The following is a 23413-nucleotide window of genomic DNA, read 5'->3' as shown; positions in this document are numbered from 1 at the left end:
TGCTTAAAACCAGAACTGGCTTCTGTCCAACCTATGTAGAAGCACTGCACAGTGGTATTCACAAGCATCACGGTCAAAATCAAGGAAACAAAATCGAAACTAAATTTATTCTGTCTTGTAGTGCTACAGGAGAAAATTCTCACAAAGAGTGAAATTTGTACAACATACAATTAATCAAATTAAGTGCACTGCAAATCACTTTCACTTCAACTGTTTTAGGTACTTGTAAAATGAAACCAGATTGAACAGATGACTACTTTAAGTGCTTACCACGACCAATCAACCAGCATTCACAGTCCCTGCCCAACGTTAAATTGAGAAAAGCCTGTTATCTAGTTATAATAATTTACAATAAAAATAATATATTATAGTTAATTCTTTAAAAAGCATATTTCTGTAAGTGAAGACAGTTAAATTTAGTATTGAGGAGCCCTCACCTGCCGTATGGTATCCAAGTAGAAATTATGGATTTAAACACAAAGTAAAGGGAGATAAACTTTCCTGATCTTTAATTATATTGGGGCAGTTGGATTAAAAGTAAGCTTAATTACTATTAGCACTGTATTCTACAATAACAACACTGCTATTGAAGACAATTTTTGAATCTTTTAGACAGGTGAAATCCAATGGGACAGTTTCCCATATATATTAACCAAATAGAGTGGAGGTTTCCAAACTTTCTGTTGATGAGACCGTTAGCAAACACAGGTCACAATCAGACTGCTCCCCCTTTTCTTAAGCTACGGAACAGTACTCTGCAAGGAGTTCACAATGGTCACCCCACCTTCAGTCAGATAAGGAGCCTCACATAACCAATTGCATGAAGGAACTCGACTGTCACACAGCAGTCAGCAGGTGCCACAGGAATTGATCTGTCAGAGCTGCTACTGGTGCAATCATAATCAATTGCGACATTGTATACACAGATCGGCCAGGTCCAAATGATTCAAACATCAAAATGTTTCAAATTAAACAATGCTGAGATTACTCTGTGATGCACCTCCTCAGGTAATTTGCAGTGGCAGGTTTTGTTCCTGTGCAACTTCCCTAGATAACCTCAGCACACCTTCCTCATCTCAGTCGGGGACCTCCACGGAATGATTGGCATCTTTCAATGTGCATGATCAACACTGGTTAGTTATATCCATACATCATTTAAAATTTACTGAAGACAATTTCACACTGTACTAATTAGACTCAAATGCAAGGTGCAAAGAGTAGCTCATCAGAAAATTTGATATAACTCCAGATTAAACTTTACCTTAAATAATTTCAACAGCAGCATGCACTTTGGACGACAAGTTGACTTACCTGATCAGCTCATATTTATCCTTAGGCAGCATGAAAGAAGCAAATTAACAGTGATATTTGGTCATTTTATTAATCACATTTAATCATTTTGTCAAAAGCAGTCAGAAAGTATTGAGATTTTATCTATCAGCAACTTTAAAAAAATCACAGGCAGATATTTTGCATCGTAACAGCCCTTCCTGGTTATTTCCTTTGCTCCCATTTCTTTTATTTTATTATTTTTGGTCCGTGTACTCATAATCAGAATGTGCCTTTAAGCCGAAGACCCAAGTTGAAGCAACATGCTTGTCAGGACATTGTGGTCCTAGGTTTTATGTTTGGAGAGGAGATATCAAACTCTTCGGTGCCGAGTGGATCTTAGGAACCAGCTTTAGAGAATGTTGGTTTGATTGGTTGGCTGGCAACCTGAGGGTTGGCCAGGGACAGCGTTCTGCTAGACAGGTCAGTGATTGGTTCCTGAGTGATGCTTTGAAAGAACTTGGCAGAAGTGATTGGACCTTGGAAGGAGAAAGAACACACTCTCTCTCCTGAAATAACAAACTGCTTTATTGTTCTAAAGCCAGAGTGTGCCTGGCACAAAAACGGAAAAATGCTGGGCATTCTCAGTAGGTCTGTGGAGAAAGAATGGAACTAAAGTTGAGTCTGGATGCACATCTTTACTGTAAACATGAAATGATCTTGAATCACAGAGAAAGTAGCCAACGTTGCCAGAGAAAACCATCTCAAGCCTAGAAGGAAGAAATATTGACAAAAGCTGAACCCCAAAAAGACACTAACTAGAAGTCTTTCTAATGCAAAGATCCTTCATCCTTTTATTAATATTTTCATTGCGTTTCAACCCTTTCCCGTGTTGTTTGACTGTGTTCATATATAAGGGGGGGGAGAGAGGGAGGGGGAGGGAGAATTAGAAAGGGGGGATTCTGAAAGGAGCATTAGATAGTCAGTTATATTATAATATTGTACATAATAAAAGGTCACTTGTATTCAATTGGAAATAGATAAAATTGAATTCAAACATGTTCTTGTAGCATTCATGATATAGAATGTCTTTTAGTACATGCATGATTATATTTTCAATCCTGAATGTACAGATTGATGAGGAGAAAGTCCTTGGGGTTAGCAGCCCTTGTGCATCTTACAAAAGTTAACACTATTTTTATATACCTAGACATCCAGTGGTTGCAAGCAGTTGGACTGAAGAGCAGCAGATCAACTGTGGGCGAGGCTACCAAATTGAAACCTGCATTTGCTTCCAAGCCAAGTTTCAGTAAGCTCCTTCCTAGTTGTATTTTTGCACTCAACAAGATAGAAATTGTTAGCATTGAAAAATAGAATACCCTCCTTGCTGCCCTGGTAGTGCTTGATGCTGGCAATATGTCAAGACTTCACAATCTCCTGACTGAGCCAAGCTTGGTCCAGTGCTCATCAGACACAGACATGTCTGCACTTTTAGCAGGAACGCTGAATTTTCTGTGTGGAAATTATGAGACAATTTTTCACTTGCCTAACAAGCTAGTTCTAACAAACCTTTTTGTCAACTACCAACCGTTTTGTAAACCAGCCACCAATCCTCAGACACTCATGAGCAATCATTTAACTACTCACTTTTTGAAATTGTTCTGCCATTGTTTTTTGTCCCATACAGCTTCGATCAGAAACGGGAATGCAATTGCTATTGTTGGAAGCAGAATTACCAATATTGTACACTGCTATTTCTAATTTCCAAGAATAAGTAATATTCCATCATATAAAAGTATTTAAAATCATAGCCATTTATCATAATCAAAGTTACTGGTTTGCAGTTCCAAAATTAAATTTCATTTCTATTTAATAGGATTTTTGCAGGTCTTTCAGGGAATTTCTGCAATTTTACTTGTTTATAATGAAGACCATTGATTTATTGCTGATTGATGTATTCTGGCATTATGCGGAATTAGGAGTTTGCCAAAACTTTAAACTTATACTTTCAGGAATGCATTACGGGAATCCATTTGGGGGAATGAGGGACAGGAGGACAGGGGAGGAACGGCGTTTGCAAATGGGAATGCAGCGTGGGAACTGACAGGAAACCAACGTGAAGATCACAATTAGCAGGTTGAAGGTTGATTGAATAACAGTACACCAGAGGTGAAACTAAAACACGTTTATTTGGCATTTGCACTGAAACAAGATTAATCATAATCTGGGCAGATTATTCAAAAACTGCAACTTTGCCTCATAATGCCAGCTGTGACTCAATTGGTAGAAAAGTCTTCCCTGGGTCCAAGGCCCACTGCAAGGCTGGAATACAAAAATCAAAGCAGACACTGTACTGCAAGAGGTGCCGTTTTATGGATCTGACAAAGTCCCGTTTACTCTCTCAGGTGGACATAAAAGATCCTGTCCATCACTTACCCCTCAATCAACATGAAATAACAGATAATCTTATCACATTGCTGTTTGCAGCAGTTTGTTGTGCAAGAACGTTTACATAATGGTAATGCTACTGGACCAACATTCCAGAGGTTTGAACTAGACTCTAGTTGAACGGTAAGACCTTAGTGAGTACCATGGAACAGAGGGACCTTCGAGATCAGGTGCACAGTTCTCTAAAGGTGGAGTCACAGGTAGATAGGGCAGTGAAGAAGGCTTTTGCCGTGCTGGCCTTCATCAGTCAGGGTAGAAGTTGGGAAGTTGTGTTTCAGTTGTACAGTACGTTGGTAAGGCCGCATCCGGAGTACTGTGTTCAGTTTTGGTCACCTTGCTATAGGAAAGATGTTATTGCACTGGAGAGAATGCAGAAGAGATTTTCAAAGATGTTGCCAGGACTCAAGGGAGTAGAGGGTTGTAGATTGGACAGGCTAGGACTTTTTCCTTTGGAGCGTAGGAGACCAAGGAGTGACCTTATAGAGGTGTATAAGATCATGAGAGGCATGGATAGGGTGAATGCACTCCGTCTTTTTCCCAGGGTTGGGGAATCGAGAAATAGAGAGCATAGGTTTAAGTTAAGAGGGGAAAGAATTAGGGAGGCACGGTGGCACACTGGTTAGCACTGCTGCCTCACAGCGCCGAGGACCTGGGTTTGTTCCCAGCCCTGGGTCACTGTCTGTGTGGAGTTTGCACATTCTCCCAGTGTCTGTGTGGGTCTTATCCCCACAATCAAAAAGATGTACAGGGTAGGTGGATTGACCAAGCGAAATTGTCCCTCAATTAGAAAAAAAGTAATTGATTACTCTAAATGTATAAAAAAGGGGAAAGAATTAATGGGAACCCGAGGAGCACATTTTTAAAATTTTTAATTTTTTTTAAACACAGTGTGGTACGTATGTAGAATGAGCTGCCAGAAGAAGTGGTTGAGGCAGGGACATCTTCAACATTTAAAAAGCATTTGGACAGATACATGGATAGGAAAGGATTAGAAGGATAACGGCCAGATGCAGCAAACGGTGTTAGCTTAGATGGGCTTTTTGGTTAGCATGGACCAGTTTGGGCCGAAGAGCCTGTCTCTGTGCCGTAGATTTTATGATTCTATGTGTTAGTGTTAAGGTCTCCAATATGAGCAGGCTCCTGTTTCTAATTGCTGTTCGATTCTCAGAAAGGGAGGCCCTGTTGGATTAGCTCTCTGCTGCCATGAAAAACCCAACTTCAAAGGGGGTGAAACAAATATGACATTCTGCTCGGACCCAAAATAGGGGGCTCAATAGTCAGATATAACTTTAAATCCTGAGACGAAGAAATTCAGTGCCACCGGAAGTAGGTTTCCTTCTCCTCCATGTGATGCCAAGTCTGCAAGGACATGGCACAGGTGCAGCACCATCCCCTCAGAGTCTCATGTGGCACACGTTGTCAGTCATCTGTTGAAAAGACCAACGGTGTCTGTATACCTTGGCCTGTTGCAGGCCTCCCCTCTGGATCCCTCCCTGGTCTGACAGGCGGCCGGGTCCTCAGGGTGAGGGACGGGGCCCTGCACATGAGCCGCCGCCTCGAGCCTCTGTCGACGCTGCTGCCGCCGGCTTCTCTGGCGTCTGGCCGGCAGGCCTGCTAGCAGCACCACTAGGGCAAGTTCCGGGGGGGTCCAGGATATCGTCCATCCCATGTGAGACCGACAACCAGCAGTGTCTTTCACCCCGGGACCCTCCATTTCCCCCATTGCTCCTCCACCCCCCCCCCCCCAATTGACACACGCTGCACCCCCTGATCACCGGGCTCCAGACATCCGCACATAACGTTACCTGGACCAGGTGATGTCAGAGTGTTCCCTGTGCTGAGGCCTAGCCCCTGGGTGTTTAGATGTTGGCCACTGTGTCCCACAGTGTTTCTTCTCAGAGTGGTCAGGCAGTGTCCAAGCATCACGGTCTGTTTGGGATGCTAGGCAATAACCCCTATTTGCTACATGGCACGCCTATCCACTGAGATCCACTTGGAATGTGTGAAATGCTCATTTGACTGCGATTGCCAATTTCCAATTAGCTGTAGCCTTCAACCGCACGGCCAGAAGCCTCTACAGTCAATGGGAGGTATGGGTTGTCAGTAGAGCAGGGGTTGCCCCAGAGTGGGACCACACGGTCCAGGGGTTGGCACAGTGGACCAGTGGACATTCCAAACCTCCCGTCAAAGCCCAGGTCATGTGAGGCCACCCACCCTGATTCGTGTACCCCCCCCACACACCGATGGTGGCCCATCCCGACCGAAGCCACCCCCTCCAGGTGGCTCCCCCATCCCCCTCCCAGCAATCCCAATGCCCCCGGGCTCTTTGCCTGTGAGTGAAGATGGTTACCCACCTCCTCGGATCCCCGCAGCAACCCTTTTCCCAGCTTCACGTTTTTAAAAAGGAGTACTAATCGGCGCTCGCGTGACCATTTGCTGGGGAAGCCATTAGATAGGGGGTTGTTCCTCTGGAGATTGGACTTAAGTAGTGATAATTGGTTTCTTGCCACGCTAAGGTGAAATCCTGATTACGCCAATGGGAGCGTACTGGTTCAATCACAAACAGAGCAGCACCCAGCGCAGTTCTTGATTATGGCCTGTCCCGTGATTTAACGGCTTCGCCACGCTCTCGCTTAAGCACAATTAAATCGCACCCATGTGTATTTCTCCCTTTTCGAAGTCCCTCCAATAATTAAATATGCGTCTGAAAATGGAATCCAGAACTAAATATCCTGAATGAATAAATGAATATCCTGGGATATGTCACTCCCCAAAATAGGCTTGCCATTGTTATGGAAGCAAATCTGGGCCAGCCAGTACTCATCGTTATTAGAGGGTAAATGTGACAGCAACTTCCAGCACATACCCAGTTAAATACAGAAATCCAGAGATTGCTGTCCAAGAAACCCTGGATACGCTGTTGCAGTCCTCGCTGAGCATGAAATTAAGTTCTGCCTTATAGGCTGAAAAGGTTGGAGGTTTTGCATTTCGGATGGAATGAGCTTTTAAAAACAGCAAAATAATAAATAATTAAAGCTAAACAACCTCCTTAGCCCTGAAAAATTAGTTTTACAATTTTAGACCCGACTCCATCAGAAGAAAATTAATGCTGCAGCTTTTACTTTTTCTGTTTCTTTTACCTTTCTTCCTTAAGCCCTTAGTATTCCCTGACTTTTAATTCACCTCTTATACACGATTTAAACCCAGTTTATATTTTCGGCTTTTGCACGACTCGCTGTAGATAATTCACTGATTGATTGGAGTGTTTTGCTGTTTATTACCCTGTTAACAGAAACCAGCGGTCCCCATAGAGGCCAATGTGCTGAAACAGATAACAGACAAGTGGAAATCTCCACTGACAAGCTCAGAACAATTTGCTGGGCAAATTTGTTCCTTGGCTGCTGATAGCAAAATCCAGGCCATTCATTAACAGCCCTAGAACATTGTGCTGCTGATTTCCCCAACCTGTCCACTCGACCGTATCCACTCAAAAAACTCTCTCATACTCTGATACTACAGGTATATACGATCATAATGGGATTTATAAATTATTAATTTGGGGGCTGTGTCTATAAATTTAGGTACATGAAGGTGATAATTTGACCTTTTCTACAGTTTGTCTGACAATGGGCAACTTAGGATGGACAGCAAATGCTGGCCTAGCCAGCAAAGCCCACATCTCAAAAGAATTAATTTAAAAAAGCCCAAGTGGTTTGATTGTTAGAGATCAATGGAAGGCTCAGATTGTTTTACTGAGACAATGACAGCAGCCTCTGATAATAAGATGGGAGAAATGGGGCATTCAATCCCTTGAACCTGCTCCGCAATCCAGTATTATATCTGATGTGGATTTTGGCCTGAATTACACTTTCCTCCCTGGCTCACCCAGTTGATGGAGTCTCCCAAGAGTCAGTATTGGGTTGTAAACAGTTATGCTATAAACTATCCATTTGCTTACAAGATGGAAAGCAGTGGGATCAAAAGATAACCACTTAGCAATTCTACTGCGATAATATGTTTCATGTTGCCATGGGGATGAGTGCAGAGGAAGAGAAGCCACTTCTGAGATCAGGCTACGTACAGGCTTCCCTACAAATCAGTGAATATCACTTTTGACAACAGCAGTAACTTACTGATGTGTCCTGCAGCCATCCAAAAGCCAGAGAGCAAGGCAACCAGTCCTCCACCAGAAGCAGAGAAATTGCTGACGCAGGTGGGATGTCACACTCCGATTGAGGTGACTGAGATTGTGAGGATCTAAAGGAAACGGTAAAATTCCTTAGATTTGGAAATAGTTCCAGCAGATTGGTAAATGTAACCCCACTTGTTCAAGAAAGGAGGGCAAGAGAAAACAAGCCAGTCAATCTGACACTAGTTTTTGGGGAAATGCTGGATTCTATTGTTAACGAAGTCTAAACAATTGAATTAGAAAAATATAGCATGAATAGAAATCAACTTGGTTTTACAAAAGAGAAAAACAGTTTGACAAATTTATTACAGCTTTTTGAGTATGTAATGTTTGAGTAGATAAAGGGGAACCAGTAGATGTAGTATACCTGGATTTCCAAAAGGCATAAAATAAGGTGACACGCAAAAGGTTAATAGGCAAGATAAGGGCTCATGGAGTTGGGAGTAATATTTTAGCTTGGTTAGAGGATCGGTTAACAAACAGCAGGCAAAGCATCAACATAAATGGGGCATTTTCAAGTTGGTAAGTTATGACCATTGAAATTAAACATTTTGGTCAGAAGAATAAAAAGCAGTATGTACTAAATGGTACAATTAGTACAAGTGTGCTAATAACTACACGATTAACCAATTTAAGAAAATCAGCCAAGCTCATACATAACATGCTCATTCATGCTTGCTTAGAAGTGAGATGCATTCATGCACAGGGACTTCATCTTGCAAACAAAGGGCATATGTCCATGACATACAATTCTTTGCAAAAGATGAAATTCTTTTTTATAGAATCCCCATCAGCATTACTGATTTTGGTTAAGAGGTGGCAGTGCCCATTAATATAGAATGGAGTCATCAATCTGCAGGGAAAATTTTACACTCATTTCTAATTTCTCCTGAAGGACCTGTTCAATATCAACTAACAATTCATCAATATGCCAGCTGATTATATCAGAAAGAGGAACAGCGTGTCAAAAAGATTAACAGCGTCTCTTTGGCAGCATCAGCTCCCAAGATTACTCACAATACTTTTGAAAGCCGGCAGAATTAGATTTTCGAAATGGTGTGTCCTTCAATTTCACTATAAACTCAGCCACCAGATAACTCATGTTGTGTGTATTATCTGAAACCCAAACACACTCCATTGTGCATTAATTTTGCTTCATGGTTTGTTTTCTTAGACTTGAAGTATTGATTTTTCTTACTGGAGAGTGAACAGTGTTTTGCATTGGAATATTGTTTCAACTTTCATTGCAGCGTTTGCGAACTTCCCCTTGTAGATTAGACATTCTGCGACAGGGCAACATGCATTACCAGTCCACTAAAATGCAACGGCCAAGTAGCTGGAGTTGTACCGTCTGTGTACAACCCTTTTATCTGGAAGTCCAACTGTTTGGCATCATCTGAATCAAAGTAGATTCTTCACTTCTCTTCAAGAGCTTATCCATAGCTGTGTATATCATATACTATTCCAGCAGCTCATTCAGAGCCAACAGCTCATTCAGGGCAAATATGAGATACATGTGAATTCATCAGCAGACTGTGTTCGAACACGCCACACTACGCAAAAGTGCCGCCAAGCATCGACTTACAAGCATTATTTCATCTCTTCAAATGGCGCTGCGAGCATCGACCATCAGGCGGGGGTTAGTGAGCGGGGTGGAACATAGGGTCTCGCTCTATGTGCTCCTTTACATAACGGACCCGTTGGGGGCAGAAGAGAAGACGGAGGGAGATGCCGTTCAAGGTGGTGGGAGGGTGTTTTAGGTAACTGGGTATTCAACTGGCACGGCACTGGGGTCAGCTTTACAAATTAAATTTGGGCAGGTTGATTGAGCAAATGAAAGGGGACTTCCGAAGGTGGGTCGTGCTCCCGCTGTCATTGGCGGGGAGGGTACAGACTGTGCAAATGACATTCCTTCTGAGATTGCTGTTCGTGTTTCAGTGTCTTCCAATTTTCATCCCCAAGACATTTTTTAGGAAGATGAATGCGCCGATCTTGGGTTTTATATGGGCCGGGAAAGCTCTGCGGGTGAAGAAGGTCCTACTTGAGCGAGGGCGCGGGTGTTGGCCCTTCCGAACTTTATTAATTATTACTGGGCGCCCAATATATCGATGGTTAGGAAGTGGGTAGTGGGGAAGGGGTCGGTGTCGGAGCAAGTGGAGACGGCATCTTGCAAGGGCACGAACCTGAAGGCATTGTTAACGGCACCTCTGCCGTTCTCGCCGGCTCGGTACTCCACAAGCCCTGTGGTAGTGGCAGCCCCGAGGGTGTGGGGACAATGGAAACAGCATATGGGACTGGAGGGGGCGTCAGTGTGGTCACCGACCTGTGACAATCACTAGTTCGCTCCTGGGGGGGCTTCAGGAGATGGCAGTAGGCAGGGATTGAGGGGTTTGGAGATCTCTTCATTGAGGAGGGTTTCCCGAGTTTGGAGGAGCTAGAGGAGGAGTTTGAGATGCCAGGGGAGAATGGGTTCCGGTACTTACAAGTGTGGGATCTTTTCCGGAGGCAGGTTCCGGGATTTCCTCGCCTCCCACTAAGGGACTACAGGATAAGGTGATGTCAAAAACAGGAGTCGGGAAGGGGAGGGTCTCGGAAATATATAAGGAACTGACGGAGTGGGAAGGGGTTCCAGTAGGGGAGGTGAAGAGGAAGTGGAAGGAAGAATTGGGAGGGGAGCTGGAAGTCGGGTTATGGGAGGAGGCCCTGAAGAGAGTCAATACATCCTCGTTGTGTGCCAGGCTTAGCCTGATCCAATTCAAGATGGTCCACAGGGCTCATATGACTGTGGCCCGGATGAGCAGGTTTTTTGAGGTGGAGGAGGACAGATGTGGGCGGTGTGGGGGAAGGCCTGCGAATCATATACATATGTTTTGGGCGTGTCCGAGGCTGAGGATTTTGGCAGGGATTTTCAGATGTCATGCCAGAGGTCCTGGAAGGGAGGGTGACTCCCAGTCCAGAGGTGGGTACGGAATCTAATGTATGGGTAGTTAGGGTCTATGCTTGGATGTCCTCAACTAACCTCAGCCTCTCCACCCATTCCACTCTCTCCCTATGTGCCTGAATCAAAATAAATTCTCCCCTTACAACACCTCCCACAGCGTGGAGGCAATGACCTCCCCTGTATTATTCAGATCCACGTAATTTCAAATGGCCGCCCTCATTCTCTCAGACAGCTTGTCCGCCAGCATTCCTACATCGAGCCTCCAGTGGCCGCAGAGCTTCCCCCTGCACCACCTGCAGATCCGCCCGGTGTGGCGCTTGGTCAGAAATTACAATCGGCAAATATTCCGAACCAACCACCCCCGCCAACAGCGCCTTATCCAGTACAAAGAAATCCATATGGTAGTCCACCCGGTGTATGTGAAAAGTATGAAAACTCCTCCGCTCTCGGCCTCCCAAACTGCCACCGGTCAGCCCCTCCCATACGTTCCATAAACCCCATCAACTCTTTTCGCTGTAGCCAAAGCCTTCAGGGACCTAGGGCACCACTGGTCTAACCTAGGATCCAGAACCGTATTGAAATCTCCCCCCCTCATAATCAGCCGATGAGTGTCCCGGACCGGAATCTTCCCGAAACAGCCGGTTCAATCTGCGTCATCCCAGTTTGGGGCATAAATATTCACTAGCACCAAAGGTGCCCCTCCAACTTCCTGGATATCTGACTCCTGGGTCGGCTACGATACGGGCAACCTCAAAGGCCATCCTCTTGTTGACCAGCACTGCCACCCCCCTCGTCTTCAAGTTCACCTCGAGTGGAACACCTGCCCCACCATCCCATCCTCAGCCTCGTCTGATCCCCAGCTTCAGGTGTGTCTCCTGAAGAAACATGACATCTGCCCTCAAAGTCCTTTGGTGTGCGAAAACACGCAATGGTTTAACCAGCCTGTTCAGCCCCCGCACATTCCACGTAACCAACCGGGTCTGGCGGCTCCCCACCCCCCTTCCTTGCTGGTCAGCCATATCCCTTCTTTACCCAGCTCCCTCCAGTCGTTACCTCGCACTCCTCTCCCAGATGTCCAACACCATCCCTCCCTACCCTACTGCGGCAACATTCCTCCCCACCCATCCCGATAAACTAACCATCCCCGCCCCCCACTGTCGACCCCCCATTTCATTCCCTGCCCCCCACCGTCGACCCCCCCACTTCACTCCCATTAACTAGCCAACGAGCTAGCTAGCATGTGGCCCCTTCCCCTAATCCATCCTTCACCCCTCCACACCCCAAAATTCAAACATGAAAGAAAGTACACTCGCCCTCTCTGCTCCCATTCTCCTTAACTCCATCAATCCACCCATCCTGTGAGCCCACATTTAACACCTCCTCAGTTCAGTGTCCTCACACTCTTCCCAGTCCATGGTATCTCAAACTCACTTGCCTCCTCCGGCATATCAAAACAAAACTCCCGATTTTGATATGTGACCCACAGACAAGTAGGATACAGAGCCCCAAACTTCACCCCCTCCTCACCCGATTGTAACTAGCACGCCGCTTGACCAACTACGCACCCAGGCCCTGGTATATTCTCAGCTTGTTCCTCTCCAAGGTGCATCTCTTTGCCTGCCTCGCCCATTTCACGATTTTCTCCTCATCGAGAAAGTAATACAGCCTCCCCACCAAAGCCCTCGGCGGCTACCCTGCCTACGGCCTCCACCTCAGAGCTCTGTGAGCCCGATCCACCTCGAGGGCAAGGTCAAAGACCCCCTGTCCCATCAGCCTCTCCAGCATATTTGCCACATATTTAGCAGCCTCGACCCCCTCAGGCATCCCACAATCTGGAGATTGGATTTGTTTATTGTCACGTGCACCGAGGTACAGTGCAAAGTATTTTTCTGCAAGCAGCTCAACAGACCATTAAGTACATGGGAAGAAAAAGGAATAAAAGAAAATACATAATAGGGCAACACAAGGTACACAACGTAACTACCGGCATCAGATGAAGCATACAGAGGCGTAGTGTTAATGAGGTCAGTCCATAAGAGGATCATTTAGGAGTCTGGTAACAGTGGGGAAGAAGCTGTTTTTGAGTCTGTTCGTGCGTGTTCTCAGACTTCTGTATCTCCTGCCCGATGGAAGAAGTTGGAAGAGTGAGTAAGCCGGGTGGGAGGGATCTTTGATTATGCTGCCCGCTTTCCCCAGGCAGCGGGAGGTGTAGATGGAGTCAATGGATGGGAGGCAGGTTTATGTGATGGACTGGGCGGCGTTCACGACTCTCTGAAGTTTCTTGCGGTCCTGAGCCGAACAGTTGCCATACCAGGCTGTGATGCAGCCAGATAGGATGCTTTCTATGGTGCATCTGTAAAAGTTGGTAAGAGTTAATATGGACATGCCAAATTTCCTTAGTTTCCTGAGGAAGTATAGGCGCTGTTGTGCTTTCTTGGTGGTAGCGTCGACGTGGGTGGACCAGGACAGATTTTTGGAGATGTGCACCCCTAGGAATTTGAAACTGCTAACCATCTCCACCTCGGCCCCGTTGATGCTGACAGGGGTGTGTACAGTACTTTGCTTCCTGAAGTCAATGACCAGCTCTTTAGTTTTGCTGGCATTGAGGGAGAGATTGTTGTCGCTGCACCACTCCATTAATTTCTCTATCTCAGGTCCTCCACCTTCTCCCTGACACTCTTTTGGCTGTCTGCCATCAACACCATCTCCGCCTCCAGCGAGGCACGCGGTCCTTGTGCTTCCCCCATCGGCAACTCCACCTTCTGGAGTGCCAGGCACTGCACCTCCAGCTTCAGCTCCACTCTCTTGATGGCCACCCTAAGCAGCTCCACCACCTTAGACAGGCCCTCTTTGGCTTCCTCCCACTGCTGCTGGAATGTGTTGTTTAAAAGGTTCACGAGCTGCTCTATTGACCATTGGGTGGGCAACAGTGGCCCAGCGCCATCTTTTTTCTGTGTCGCACCTCAACTATTCTCGCAGTCAAGCTGCTACCTCTTCTTTGTTACACTCCTCGTCCGATAAGCCATTAACTGGCCCACCCGAGGAGGATTGTAATCTTTCAGTGCTTATACACCATTCACCAGCAAACACCCCTCAAATCGGGTGGGGGAGGAGCAGAAAATCCCACCTCGAGCAGGAGCCACCAAATGTGCAACTGCTCACTCCATGGCCGCCACCGGAAGTCATCAGCTGAATTTTTTGATTACACCTGCACCTCGTTTTGCTCCACCATTGGTGGTCAAGTATTCGGTCATCTCCGTTTTATTTAAATTACTTCTCAAAATCCTTCCTTTTCCATTTCTGTCCTCACCTTTGTGTGGTTCTTTGTGTGTTTTTTTAAACAATTAACAATTAACCCTTTTTGCAGCACACTATTTACAAGTTTTTGCATATGTGCCACTTCTGAGTGTTTGCAAATCCATGTGGACAACTTTGGTAAAACACAAACATTAATGCTTAGATGCATATTGTTTAAACGTATATAACTACATAAAGTTGGTTCTGCAAAAATAGATGCTAAATAATTAATTTTGAAGCTGTTCTGATATTTTAACACAGGCAGTAAAACAGAAATGCATCAGACAGACTTGTGAACCCGAAATTAGTTACTGTGGGAACTAAAGCTTAAAGACTAGGGATTTTTGCAGTAATTGAGAAACCCATTTCCTGCTCATTTGGATTTTTTTTTCAAGCTATATTTAGCTCATTGCAACACCATTTGATTTAGATACGCTGCAACACTTCTGATACCTCAATTTACACTGCAGAACAGATACAATTTGTATTGTAGGACAAAATCCAGCTCACTAACTGGAAAACTAGATGCAGAGAATTTTTGGAAGTACCATCGGTCTCACAGAAAGGTTTCATGGAGATATTCTAATTAATATTCTTCTATAATTCGGCATCGCTACCCAAAGCCCTACATCAGTGCTATAGTGGATGAGGAATGAGTCATATCGCCTGGGCTAACCAATACAGCCTGACAACAGGACGAAAGCACTTATTCCAGACCACTCACAACTCAGCCACCTTAACTGACCCAGAGCTGAGCCTCTGAAAGAGGGACAGTGACAGCATGAAAATGAAGTTGGCTGAGTGACAGGAAACAGAGTAGTAGCAGAGAACAGTTGTTATATGGTCTGAAGAAAGGTACATAGTAGAGCGCCCCAGGGGTTGGTACCCAGATCACTGCTTTTCTTGATATACTGTATATTAATGACTTAACCGTGCATGTACAGGGCACATTCCAAAATTTGCAGATAATGAGGCTTCCGGTGATGGGGATGTGCTGAGCAGTCATAATCAAGTGAATCTCTTCGAAAGACAAGAAAATAGGCACTTTTAGCCGAAATTAGCCCACGAAAACTGGGCTAAAACATCCCCTCACCCTGAACAATACAAAGAACAGCAAAAATACCAGGAAGCAGCAGTACCAGAGGCCGCAGAGGCAACAGAAATGGCACAATGGACAGGAGCAGCAAGCAAGTGGGTCAGCAGACCCACGAGGAGAGGTGTCCCGGCCTTTCCTAAGAGAGGGAGACCTGAAAAAAAAACAAGCTCCCCCACCCCCGCCAGAGGACGGATGGAAGATGTTCCTCACAAGAGAGCTGAAAGAGGACATTAAGGCAGAAATCAAGGTGGTGGTCAAAATTGGTTATGACGGAGGCGCTGGCCACCATGCAGGTGGCCCTCAACAAAATGGGAAAGAGATTGGAGGCCCAGGGAAACACAATAAGGAAACTGGAGAAACCCTGGACAGACCAGAGCAATTGAATCATCGCCCTGGAGGCTGAAATCAAGAGGTTGGTGGCGACTCAGGGGATCCTGAAAGAGAAGGTGGAGGACCAGGAAAATCGGTTGAGATGCCAGAACATCAGAATAGTGGGCCTGCCAGAAGGATAGAGGGCAGAAGCCCAACCGTCCATGTGGCCCAGATGCTGAGGAACCTAGTGGGGAGAGACAGCTTCCCAAGCCGCTGCAGATCGACAGGGCCCCTAGGTCGTTCCAGCCGAAACCCAAGGCGGGGGAGCAGCCAACAGCAATCATTGCCAAGTTGCAGATACCAGGATGGGGAAAAGATCCTTCGCTGGGCCAGACAAACAAAGGCCTGCGGTTGGGAGGGACACAAAATCAGAGTCTATCAAGACATTGGGATAGACCTGGCAAAGGGCCGGGCAGAATTTAACAGGGCGTAGCTGGCCCTGTACAAGAACTATATCAAATTTGGGATGCTGTACCCAGCTAGGTTCTGGGTAACGTACCAGACAGAGAACATTATTTTACTGCCGCTGCAGATGCTGACGCGTTCTTCCAAAAAACAGACTGCATAAGCAACAAGGGAGGCAGCGATGAGGTGGACACAGAGGAGGCAGAGAAACCTAATGCACAATTTGCGCATGACTGTATCGCCTTGTTCCGAACAGAGGAACCAGTTCACAGAAAGGATGGGGAGGGTGCAGCAGAGGATGATGAGGAGACAGTGGGCAAACCAATATAGTGGCCGCATGGGGATGGATGGATCGACCCCAGGAGGGGGTCAACCACACGAGCAGGAAAGCTAGCACCAGGAGGCATGAGTAAAATGGAGGGGGCTGCGACGCATCTCCCACCGGGAGAACACGCCAGGTGAGGGGGGGTGGCAACAGTGGGATGGGGGGTGGCAGAAGGAGGGGGAAACAAAATCACAGGGGGAACAAAATGGCAGGGAGGGGGCGCCTCTAGACTGGCTTCAACAGGCCACTCGTGGAAACGTGGAAGAAGATGGCAAGCAGCCATTTTGGACGGCCCCCTAACAAAGGGAAACCCTGGTGTGGGGGGGACACACATCCATAAGGCAAGTATGGTTGAATCTGCAGGAAGTGGAGGGGGGGGGGGGGGGAGGGGGGGCGGGGAGGCGGAGACAGGACCAAAACATCCCATCAGAATAGTTACCTGGAACGCCAGGAGACTAAACGGCCCAATGAAATGATCCAGAGTCTTCGCCCACCTGAAAAGTATGAAAAAGTATGATCTTTAACTGTGTACAGGACCCACTGACGGACAGATCAAACCCCAGATGGGGAAAACGGCAAGCATGGCTAGAGAACGAGGGACATTTATGGAGCAGATGGGGGCAGTGGACCCATAGAGGTTCATGCACCCAGGTGAGAAGGAGTTCTCATTTTATTCGCAAATACACTTTCTTGCAAGTACACAAGGTCTATACCCGTATCAACTTCTTTGTCGTGAGGAAATCTGTGCTTCCTGGGATAGTAAGAACGGAATACTCCGCGATCATAATCTCCAACCACATTTCATACTACATGGATGTGAAGTTGGAGACGGGCCGTCCAACACCACCATGGAGGCTGGACACGGCCCTCCTGGACAACAAGGTCTTCTGCCAGAAAACATCACAGGCCATAGATCGGTATATTACTAACAACCAGAACTTCTGGAGGCGGCCATGGTGTGAGTGATCACACACAGGGCAGCTCCTGCTTGAAGGTGTAGAAAAGAGCTCTTTTTACCCGAAATTGGGTGCAACTTCAATGGAAAAGTGCAACTGAAAGTGGAGGAGAAGTTCCCCCCGGGAGTGGTATGTCTGCTGGTTATCAAACGTGGCAGAAAGTGAAGGACTTACATAGTAGATATGTGGTCAAGGAGTTGGAAGGGTCTTCTCGCGCAGTAGCCAGTGGAAGGATGGCGGAGGGGGAAAGGTTAGTGCAAGTAGCAAAGCCCAGATGGAACAGTTGATGGCCTTTACCAAGGAAGAGTTTCACCAGCAGAGGAAAGAGATGCAGGAGGATCGCTCGAAGGCCATTGAAGGGGTTGTGGCACCCCTGAAGGGCTCGGTGGAGAGGGTGGAGAAATGTTTGGAGGCACAGGGGTCGTAACTCCAAGAGATTGAAAGGGTGATGTCAGGCCACAGCGATCGGTGATGGCACTGGAGGCGGAGCTTTTGGAGACCGTTGCAAGATGCTGGGAGCAAAAGTGGAGGAGCAGGAAAATAGATCGAGAAGACAGATTCTGCGGATAGTGGGCTTGCCTGAAGGAGTGGAAGATGAGTGCCACGAGGTAAGTTTCGAAGATGCCGATGGGGCTGATAGTGGAGGGGATGCTGGTCAAGATCCTTGAGGTGGACGGAACACACCGGTCTCTGAGGCAGAAACATAGAGCAGGGGACCGCCGCGGGCAGTGATCGTGAGTCTCCACAAGTTCGAGAAGTGCAACTGCGAATGGGAGGGAAATAAGGTCCGAATATACCAGGACATTGGAGCGGAGCTGGGAAAACGGCTTCAGCAGATCAGGTTTGGGATGCTCCACCCGGCGAAGCTTTGAGTGACGTATGAAGGTCTGGAATACTATTTTGAGATCCCAGAAGTAGCCAATGACTTCATCAAGGTGCATACATAGGGGAGAACTGAACTGAACAATTTTGGGACACGGAGGTGCTGGCACTTTGAAGTAATTGAGAACACGGGTAGAGTGGGGTTTGGAGGAAGGGGGGATTGTTTCTTTCCCTCTGCGTGGAGGATTTTTTCTTTTTACTGCCAGGCCGACAAAGGGTAGCAGGGGTGAACAGTTTGTAAGGGGGCATCTGTCCCCAGCCCCCCCCCCCCCTCCTGCTGCCTGGGGCTATGTTTTTTCTTTTTGCTGGTCTTTGTGGGAGGTGGCCTGTGATTTGAGATGCGTCTTTGTTTGGGTGGGGCGGGTGAATCAGCTGGGAGCCTTTTTCACAGAACAGAGATGAGGGCGGTGGGGTAAGCAGGAGGAGCCTTTAGGCAGGAGTTGCCACGCTGGCAGGTAATGCTGGTGAACGTAAAGGAGGTGGGGGGTGATGCAACAAGGCGAGGTTGGAGAAGAAACATGGTCAGGGGTGGAGAAAGGAGCTATCTTGGATGGGCCAGGTACAGGGTGAAATTATCAGGGGTAGAGCTGAAAGGTGAGGATGGTGGACAGTAGAGGGGAATGGAGACACAAGCCCCCATTACAGCTCATAACACGGAATGGCTCAATGGATCGGTGAAGAGATCTTGAGTCTTTGCGCACCTAGGAGTTTAAAAGCGGAGGTGGTCTTTCTGCAAGAGACACATCTCCACGTGAAGGACCAGGTTAGGCTAAGAAAGGGATGGGTGGGTCAGGTTTTCCACTCGAGGTTTGATTGAAAGTTGTGAGGGGGCAATTTTGATTAGTAAGAAAACGGGGTTTCTGAGAGCGAAGGAAGTGAGGGACCCAGGTGGGAGATACGCGATGGTGAGTGGGGTATGAGAAGGGACACCAGTGGTGTTGGTGAATGTATATGCATCGAATTGGGATGATGTAGGTTTTAAGAGGGGGTTGTTGGCATCGATCCCGGACTTGGCCATGCACCAGTTGATAATGGGAGGAGATTTTAATTGTGTCCTGGAGCCGAGGGTAGCTCGGTCGAGCCCCAGGTTGATAGGTAGAATACGAATGCAAAGGAGCAGGGCGGGTTTATGGAAAAGGTGGGTATGGTAGACCCGTGGCGCTTCAAGAACCATGGGGGAAGGGAGTATTCTTTTTTTCCCGCATGTTTACAGGGTGTATTCAAGAATCAACTTTTTTGTGATGAGTCGGGAGGTTTTGGTTGGGGTGGAGGGGGAAGAGTACACGGGGATAGTAATCTCCAGATCATGCGCCCCATTGGCTGGAGATTCGGCTTAAATAGGGACCGGAGCAGAGGCTGGGTTGGCAGATGGGCGTTTTGTGATAAAGTACGGGCTGTGATTAAAGATTTTGTAGAATTGAACCAAAACGGGGAGGTATCAGTGGCCACATTTTGGAAAGCTCTAAAGGCGGTGGTCTGAGGGGAGATTATCTCATTCAAGACGCATGCGGATAGGGAAAGGAGGGAAGAATATGAATGGCTAATGAACGATAGGGAAGGCAGATAGGGAGGACTTGAGGGTGCCCACCACGGAGGGATTGGCGAGGAGGAAAAACTTACAGGGGCAATTTGATAGGTTGAAGACGGGGAGAGTGGTAGGCAAGGGGAGTGCAGTACGAGTATGGTGAGAAGGTAAGTAGAATGTTAGCGATCATCAGCTAAGGAGACAGGCCGCGTCCAGGAAAATATTGAAGATACAGACTAGGGCAGGGGATGTGGTGTCGGAGCCGGGGAAGATAAACAAGGTGTTTAGGGATTACTTTTAAAGGAACTGTACAAAGCGGACCGGTGGGGGCGAAAGAGGGGGACATGGGATGGTTCTCAGGCAAAGTGGAGTTTCCACAGTTGGAGGAAGAGAAGAAGCAGGCACTAGAGGAGCCCTTGGAGCCGATGGAGGTATTGGATAGTAAGTCGGGGAAGGCCCCAGGGCCCGATGGTTACCCGGCGGAATTTTATAAGGAGTTTGTGACGGGCCTGGCACCACATCTCTTGGGAGAGTTTAATGAAGCGTTGGAGAAGGAGAGCTGCCGGAGATAACGCAGGCAACGATCTCATTGATACCAAAAACGGGGAAGGACACGTTGGAATGTGGGTCATATAGGCCCATATCGTTGTTAAATACAGATGTGAAAGTACTGACTAAGATGGTGGCAGGAAGGATGGAAGGTTGTGCCCTGGGACTGGTTGCGGGGGACCAGACAGGCAGGCAGCTTTTTAGTAATATAAGGCAGCTGTTAAATGTGATCATGACCCCGTCGAGAGTCCAGGTACCGGAGGTAGTTTTGTGCATGGACGTGGAGAAGGCATTCAATCGGGTGGAGTGGCGGTACCTGTTTGAGGAGCACCCAGAGGAAACCTACGGAGACATGGGGAGAATGTGCAGATTCCGCACAGACAGTGACCCAAGCCAGGAATCGAACATGGGACCCTGTAGCTGTGAAGCACCCGTGCTAACCACCGTGCTACTGTGCTTCCCAGAAACAATAAATGTGGCACCAATGGCAAGTGTGCGGACCAATGACATGGGTTCATGGAACTTTGAACTGCACAGGGGAACTAGGCAGGGGTGCACGCTGTCACCGCTGCTGTTTATGCTGGCTATAGAGCCTCTGGAATTGGCTCTTAGGGGTCAGCAGAGTGGCAAGGGGACGAAGGGAGCATCGGGTGTCGTTATACGTGGACGACCTACTATTGTATGTTTCGGACCCGCTGGAGAGCTTGGAGAGGACCATTGGCATGTTGGGAAAGTTAGGGGCGTTCTTGGGATACAAGTTAAATGCAGGGAAAAGCGAAGTGTTCCCGGTGAACGAGTTGGGTCGTTGAGCCAATCTAGGGGCGGGATGCCATTTAAGGTGGCCAGAGACAGATTTAGATACCTGGGAATTCAGGTAACGAGGGAATAGGTGATGCTACACAAATGGAATTTAACAAAACTGGTGGAGGAGGGTAGGAAGGATCTGAAGAGATGGGACACGTTACACTTACTTTGGCATGGAGGGTCCAAGTGGTGAAGATGAACATTCTGTCGAGGTTCCTGATCATATTCTAGACACTCCCAATCTTGGTATTGAAGGCCTTCTTTCGAAATCTGGATATGATTATTTCAGACTTTTTATGAGCAAGGAAGGTTCCACGGGTTAAGAGGACCCTGTTACAGAGGCAGAAGGGAGGGTTGGCATTGCCAAACCTGCTACAAATGTGGAGGTGGTGAGGCGGTGGTGGGAAAGAGAGGGGGTAGAATGAGTTAGGATGGAGGAAGAATCCTGTAGGGGGTCCAGCTTGAGGGCTATGGTGACAGGGGCATTGCCAATGGGGCCAAGGAAACACTCACAGCCCTGTCGTGCAGTCCACGGTGAAGGTCTGGGATCAGCTGAGGAGGCACTTTAGGATAGAGGGGATGTCGGTGTCAATGCCGTTGTGTGGAAACCAGTTTCGAGCCTGGAGGGATAGGTGGCACATATAGGAAGTGGAGAGAAACAAGACTGGTTAAGGTGAGAGATTTGTACCTGGAAGAAGGGTATGCCAGTGTAAAGGAACTGAATGAGAGGGTAGAGCTCCCGGAAGTTACTTTAGGTACCTGCAAGTAAGGGACTTTGCGTGGAAGGTTTGGAAAGAGTTCCGCAGGTTGCTGAGGTACACCCTGTTGGAGAGACTGCTGCTTCCAGATGTGGAAGGGGAAGGCAGGATCGGGGACATCTCCGGGTGGCTGGGAGAGCAGGGAGGTGAGCAGGTGATGAAGATTAAGGAAAACATAGAACATAGCAAGTGGGAGGATAAGCTGGGAGGGGAGATAAACTGGAGAGTATGGAGTGAGGCACTGTGAAGGGTAAATGCAACCTCCTCGTGTGCAAGGATGAGCCTGATACAGTTCAAGGTGGTACACAGGGTACACATGACTCGGGCAAGAGTGAGTGGGTTCTTCCAGGGAGTAGCAGACGAGTGTGAGAAGTGTGGGCGAGGACCAGCGAATCATGTTCATATGTTCTGGGGCTGTGAAAAGTTGGGGAGATTTTGGGTGAGAGTGTTCGCGGCGCTAACAAGGATAGTGAGGGAGGAGGTTGAGCTGGACACATTGGTGGCAATAATTGGGATGCAGGAGAAGCCGGAGCTGTTGGAGAGGAAGAAGGACAATTTTGTGGCCTTCGCCTCTCCGATTGCCCAACAAAGACAAAGACCCAACTGAATGCAGATCCTACAGACCCATTTTGATGCTCAATGCGGAGTCCAGGGGCTAAGCGGCTGGAGAACTGCATACCACAGGTGTCGCAGAAGACCAGACAGGCTTTGTTAAGAGTAGAGAGCTAACAGCAACCATCAGGCGACTGCTAAACGTGATAATGGCCCATCCGGGGAGAACACCAGAGGTGATAATCTCCCTGGACGCAGTAAAGGTCTTCGACAGAGCCAAGTGGAAGCACCTCATCGAGGCACTGGAGTGGTTTGGGCTTGGAACAGGGTTCACCTCATGGGTGAAACTCCTGCACACGCCCCCTTGGTGAGCGCACGGACCAACACCACTAGCTCGGAATATTTCCAGCTGCACAGGGGCACAAGGTTTGGCCACCGTCTCCGCTCTTATTCACACTGGCAATGAACACTCTCGCCCAAAATCTCCCCAACTTTTCACAGCCCCAGAACATATGAACATGATTCGCTGGTCCTCGCCCACACTTCTCACATTTGTCTGCCACTCCCTGGAAGAACCCATTCACTCTTGCCCGAGTCATGTGTACCCTGTGTAGTACCTTGAACTGTATCAGGCTCAACCTTGCACACGAGGGGCTGTTTAGCACAGGGCTAAATCGCTGGCTTTGAAAGCAGACCAAGGTAGGCCAGCAGCACGGTTCAATTCCCGTACCAGCCTCCCCGAACAGGCACCGGAATGTGGCGACTAGGGGCTGTTCACAGTAACTTCATTTGAAGCCTACTTGTGACAATAAGCGATTTTCATTTTCATTCATTCAATTGAGGCGTTGGCGATCACCCTCAGTGTCGAAAAATCGGAAGGGAATCCGAAGAGGAGACAGTCTCACTCGATGCGAATTACTTGCTCCTCTACATCTCGGACTCGCAAAGCAGCATGGAACGGATCATGAAGCTCCTGAAACAGTTTGGAGCCTTCTCGGGCTACAAGATCAATCTGAACAAGTGTGAAGTCTTCCCTGTGAATCCG

General features: G+C 47.5%; 1 protein-coding gene across 1 annotated transcript in view; it reads right to left on the bottom strand.

Annotated features, from left to right (window-relative positions):
- The window catches only part of sft2d1 (SFT2 domain containing 1), a 116434-nt gene that overhangs the window by 74063 nt on the left and 18958 nt on the right, over positions 1–23413 (bottom strand). The gene's annotated exons all lie outside the window — the stretch shown is intronic.

The sequence above is a fragment of the Scyliorhinus torazame genome, chromosome 1 (genome assembly GCF_047496885.1).
Source record: "Scyliorhinus torazame isolate Kashiwa2021f chromosome 1, sScyTor2.1, whole genome shotgun sequence".
NCBI classification, from domain to species: Eukaryota; Metazoa; Chordata; class Chondrichthyes; order Carcharhiniformes; family Scyliorhinidae; genus Scyliorhinus; species Scyliorhinus torazame.
Note: the sequence above shows the minus strand (reverse complement) of the source record. Positions and strands in the feature narration are given on the sequence as shown.